This window comes from Microcebus murinus, chromosome 24, assembly GCF_040939455.1.
Source record: "Microcebus murinus isolate Inina chromosome 24, M.murinus_Inina_mat1.0, whole genome shotgun sequence".
In the NCBI taxonomy this organism is placed as follows: Eukaryota; Metazoa; Chordata; class Mammalia; order Primates; family Cheirogaleidae; genus Microcebus; species Microcebus murinus.
Window position 1 is genome coordinate 9,977,120 of NC_134127.1, and position 6,000 is coordinate 9,983,119.

Consider the following 6,000-nt stretch of genomic DNA (forward strand, 5'->3'; position numbering starts at 1 on the left):
AAACAACCGATTTAGCTTTCATGGTTTTTATTTTTGTTTGTTTCAGATATTAAAACATAAGCACAAACACTTGTATTCTAAAAGATGGGGGGGGGTTTCTCTGAATTGTGTAACTTTAATGCCATAGAGCAGGGGTGGCAATATTACACACCTAGCCCTAGCTAATTGCTGTCAGAAGGTATTACTCAAGACCAACTATTCCAAAGCAAAATATGAGCTTTTTGGTAAATGTCATCTAATACTCAATGCCTAAAAACCTCACATTGTGGCCGGGCGCGGTGGCTCACGCCTGTAATTATAGCATTCTGGGAGGCCAAGGCGGGCAAATCGCTTAAGGTCAGGAGTTCAAAACCACCCTGAGCAAGAGCGAGACCCCGTCTCTACTATAAATAGAAAGAAATTAATTGGCCAACTAATATATATAGAAAAAATTAGCCGGGCATGGTGGCACATGGCTGTAGTCTGAGCTACTTGGGAGGCTGAGGCAGGAGGATTGCTTGAGCCAAAGGAGTTTGAGGTTGCTGTGAGCGAGGCTGATGCCACGGCACTCACTCTAACCTGGGCAACAAAGTGACACTCTGTCTCAAAAAAAGAAGAAGAAGAAAAAAACCCACATTGTGAGTCTATTTGGTTACTGAGGGGTTGGTAATACAACCACTTTATCTTGAAGTTTTCATCAAAAATTAATATTTAATTTAAATGTCTTCTTTTTCTTCCCATTTATATTAGAAAACCTAAGGATATCATGACCATGCTATATGTAAAGAAACTTGGAATTCGTTGTCACGATTGGTTTTCTGTTGGAAAAGATACTGAATTTTTTTATTTTATAAAAATTTTAAATAGAATGACATGGAAAAAAATAAACTCTATGCTTTATTCATGGAAAAGAAACTTGCAGTTTTCTACATACAACATTAAGCTATGCCCATCCCAATTATCTAATAATGTATTGTCTTCCCCAAATTGGAAACTTAGAACATCACCCATCCAGAATTTGTAAGAGTATACTCTCACAATTTCTGTATGTAATATTGATCAAAAGTTTAGTTTCAAAGCATGATTTTACAGGTAATTGCTTGATAATAAAAAGACCAGTCTTTCCTGACAGTCGGAGCACTCGATATTGAGACATCATTTTTAGTCCTCACAGAATGGCTTACACTAAATTGTCCTGTGGCATTGTGCCAGCAGCTTGCTTTGTAAGCTATAATAAGCAGCTACACAAAATCTTTTCTAATACTCCCATTGGACAAATCTTTGATCAGTATTGATATATACCACCTGATTCTGAAATTTTTCTAAGAAAAAAAATAAATGACTTAGTATATATTTCATATATTTTCCCAACATTGTGCATGCTATGAAACAGTCTTGGGCAATGGGAGTTGGCCCAACCCACTGTACTGTCGGCTCTAGGACACCACACTGCACCCTTAGTCAGCATGAGCTCTCTTGAGACTAAGCATGTTCTGCAATCCATGTTGTTCTGCTGAAGCCTCACTTCCATTCTGTTCCACTGAACAGTTTTTGACCCATGACAAACATCGTGCACGTAGCAGTGCTCATCTATCTCAAAGAAAAAAGGAAGAATATCATGGTGTAAATGTTAAAGAACAAATTTCAAAGAAACAGGTAGTTTAAAAAAAATAGAAAATTTAGAAGAGAGATTGATAGGCAATCAGAGGTTGTTGGAAGTCCTTTTACCTTTGAAATCATTCATCACTACCATGGGATTGATCAAAAATCATAAAAGACTCAAGAGTCGTCATGTCTTCCAGACTTAAAGAGAACAGATGAGCCATTGCCAGTGAATGATGCAGGAAAAATGCATCTCCACAAGGGCCGTGTTATAATAATCCCATTTAGTGCTCAGTAGGTTAGTGCTAACAATTCAAAAACTTAATTTCCCACTACTTTCCAAAAAAAAAAAAAGTATACATGTATTTACAATAAGGCTTTTATTAATCAGGAAAGGCTAAGATACCCTGCAATAATAAACTCCAAAATCTATAACACGACAAGGGTTAATGTCCCTCTTGTGAAAAGGTCAAAATGTGTCAGAGGTCACAGCATTTGAAACATACCACGTTGAAGGTCAATGCGGAAGAGGAAGAGAGCTGGAAGATGCGAGAAGTGTTCTTAGTGGCCAAGCCCGGAAGTAGATGACACCACCTCCGTTACACACCATTAGCCAGTGCCTCACTGACCTACCTAAAAGGGAGGCTGGGAAAAACGCATTCTTCCCAGGATCATGGAAGAAACAGTAAGATTCATAAGTCTCAGGTCAATCCAAGTCACAGTGATGTCGAGGACATTATTCACCATGTCAACACACTCCTTTCTCCATTAGTCTCAGTACCAAGAATAGGCGACCCATCTGTAGCTAGGTGACGTGCATTTTTAGGGTATAATTTTACCCCAAGAGTCCTCTTTTCCACATTTATATTCTCTATCTACTCTCACCCCCAATTTCTTCGTACAATTTAGTTCTTCGTACAATACTTAAAATAGTATACAATATTTTTGTCAACTGTTAAGTTCTTTGGGAATGAGGCTAAATACCAATGATGTTTAAAAGAATAAGTCAGACTGTTAATCCTGACTCCAGTCCTGTCACCCTTAATCCACTCTTCACATAGCCATCCAGGTGACATTTTCTAAGAAGCTGTTCAGTGGATGGTGCCTTATAAAGTATAGGGTGAAGGATCAAGTTCTCAGCATGGCTTCCAGGTCCCTATGATCTAGAAACAGCCTCCCTTCTCTTACCAACTGTCATTGCCAATTTTGACCTTATGCAATCATACCTCCATGTTTACCCAACATAGTACTAATCTCCCTCTGGAATATTCTTCTGCTTTTCCCCCCAACTTCAAGACTTACAACTCTATGAAGATTTTTTTGATTACCCTTTGCTTTTTTCCTATGCCTATAAGCTAACAGCTATCACACTCTACTTGCTATTACTTGTCTGTATACCTGTCTCCCTTACCAGACAGTGAGTAGCAAAGTAGATGAACCATACCTTACCCACCTTTTGAGCCTGGCCCAAAGACACTGTTGAATATATGAGTGAATGGGACAGGCTTATATACCTTTGAAGATGAAGTACCTGATCAGAGAATAAACCTTGAAGTGGTTGAGATGTTACTTTGCCATTTTGTTTACAGTTTCCAGAGGGAACTTATGAGTGAACCAATAAAAATACAAATCGTGAAGTGTCAGAGATGGTGGGGTGGCCTGTTGGGTCTTGCCTCCCAACAAAGATGCCTCGGATCCCAGTTTGACCCTCATACATGCTACAAACTTAGCAATTTTTCTGAGGAAACCTGAACCAGTACATGAGACTTGATTCCTAAAGCGGAATTAGACCAGAGCACGGGCCAGTCAGTAATTTCCTTTGGATTCTACGCAACTGGTCTGTGATCTCATTGGAGAACAATTTCTGTATCTGCTCTGGATTTAAATCTTGCGATACCTGAGCCAGGGTCCTCTCCTTTGAACTCTGGCTAACTCAGGGGCAATCCAGAAAGAGGTCGAGAAAGTTCTATAAGGCAAAGGAAGGGAGGGGCAAGGAATAGAAGGAGGGAGGGGGAACTGGGATTAAAAAGGAGAAAGGAAAATAAGACAAAGGGGAGAAGTCAGCTTATGTAGGGTCCTCCTTCAACACGGGAGAAGGATTAGAAGACATTTCTAGATTCTTTCATCTTCATGAGTCTAAGATCAAGTTGGCTTTGCAAGTAACTTCCCATAGGGACCAAGAGCCTCTCTCCCCACCTACCAAGGCTGGTTGTGTATCTGGGAAACAAAGCAGATGTTCTACCCACCACTATTCTCCCACCTGAGAACACAGTGAAGCTTTATAATACTTTGTTCCTATTTCTTTTAGCAAATAATCCACAGAAAGACCCAAATTGCACACTGATACCGAACCCTCCCCACTCAGAATAGAGAGATGGGTGGGCGACCAAGCCTAGAAGACTGAAACCCATCATAACTGAGTTGTGAAAGCTGAAAACAGTAGTCTTCAACTCTCGCTGAAAGTAAGACTATGAAAAAGAATCATCTACTTGTCAAGTGATTTGCTCTTTATGACAAAGTGTTAATACACACACAAAATGCTGTGAACAGCTCAGAAAATAGCTTTGAGAGTTTATATGGGAGCATTTTCATTTTCTCAAAATATTTCTTTCACCTACAAAAAAACTGTATACTATTTGTGGGAGAAAACAGGCTATTTTCAAATGTCGCAGAGTATGACAAATAGCTCTTAGAAGAATTTTCTACTAGGATATTTATAGAATCTATTTGTTGCACTGAAACATCCTTTCAGAATGGTAAGCAATACATTTCTTCCAAACGTGTGCTACTTTGAGATTTGGATTTTTCTATTGTTTTCACAGGTCTTTTAGCAGAACATTCAGGGTCTCCTGGCCTCTGACTAGCTCAGACAGCTGAAGCCTCTGTAGACTATAACATGAGCTTTAGAAATTTGCTTTTTTGACTTAGAGTACAGTTAATCCCATGTTAATTTACATCATTCTTACACAGTTTTAGCCAAAACTCAGGTAACTTGAACCTCACACACATTGGAAGAATGCTATAAGGTATACAAGAACCATCTATGACTCTTATTTTATAAAACAGAATTATTTCTTCCACTTTAGTGTTATTTGGACTTCAGCCTCTAAAACTCCAGAGTATACAATGAATTCTTACAATGATTACAAGCAACTAAGACATGTTGTAGGTATTTGGCAACCTATTTAAGAATTACTCATTTACCCCAACTTGTTCATTGTGGTCACGTCTGTAGAAAAGATTTTTTTGTTTGTTTGTTTTGGTGTTAGGAGACCCTCTTTCCTTTTTGCAAGAGAACTTTGATTTTTTTATTAAGCCACTAAAATTTTCTTCACATACATAAACTGGAAATTTCACTACAGGAATTTATAAGGTTAAACCATTTAGCCAAGAATATGTTATAAATTGGAACTAAAGGAGGAAAAAAAAATGTCATAATTCCCTTTCATTTTCACCAAAATCTAAAACCATTGCTACATCTGCCTCAGCTGAGGATAATACTGTCACCTTCTAAATGTGGCACATTTTATTTCTCTTTAGTGTTAGATGACAGTCCCATTACTATTCCTCTGGACACACAAAATGGGTTCACTTAGGAAGATCTGCTCCCTAGTCACCTTAAAATACTAAAAAGGACAGCACCGGCCAGGCATGGTGGCTCACACCTGTAATCCTAGCACTCTGGGAGCCCGAGGCAAGAGGATCGCTCAAGGTCAGGAGTTCGAAACCAGCCTGAGCAAGAGCGAGACCCCGTCTCTACTAAAAATAGAAAGAAATTAATTGGCCAACTAAAAATATATAGAAAAAATTAGCTGGGCCTGGTGGCAAATGCCTGTAGTCCCAGCTATTCAGGAGGCTGAGGCAAGAAGATTGTTTGAGCCCAGGAGTATGAGGTTGCTGTGAGCTAGGCTGACGCCACAACACTCTAGCCCGGGCAACAGAGTAAGACTCTCCCAAAAATAAATAAAGGACACCACCAGTTCCATCCACATCTATAGGACCCTGGGATTTGCCAGTCATATTGTCTGCAATGCAGCAACTTCTCCACCTCAACGTCCTGAAATTTTCTACAACCTGTTTCTCCAACTCATTCCATTTCTCGAAGTAACGTGTATCCCTGGGCAGACATCCCTTGGCAGGAAGGAGATCTTAGAAGAAAGCAAAGTACCATATCATGAGGAAGGCAAAGCACCACAGAAAACGTAGGGGACGGATTGGCGCATGCAATCTGTCACAGGCAGGAAGAGTAAAGAAAGAATTGTCACTTCACCCATGCTCCTGTTTTCTAAATGCCAGTCTTATAGAGGGGTGGACACTTGCTGGGTGGTTTGTGATTTTAGGCCCCATGGCTAAGAATTTGTCTCTTCCATCAAGTTTTGAAATGATAGTGCTCTACTTTTCCCATGAGCATGGGGAGAC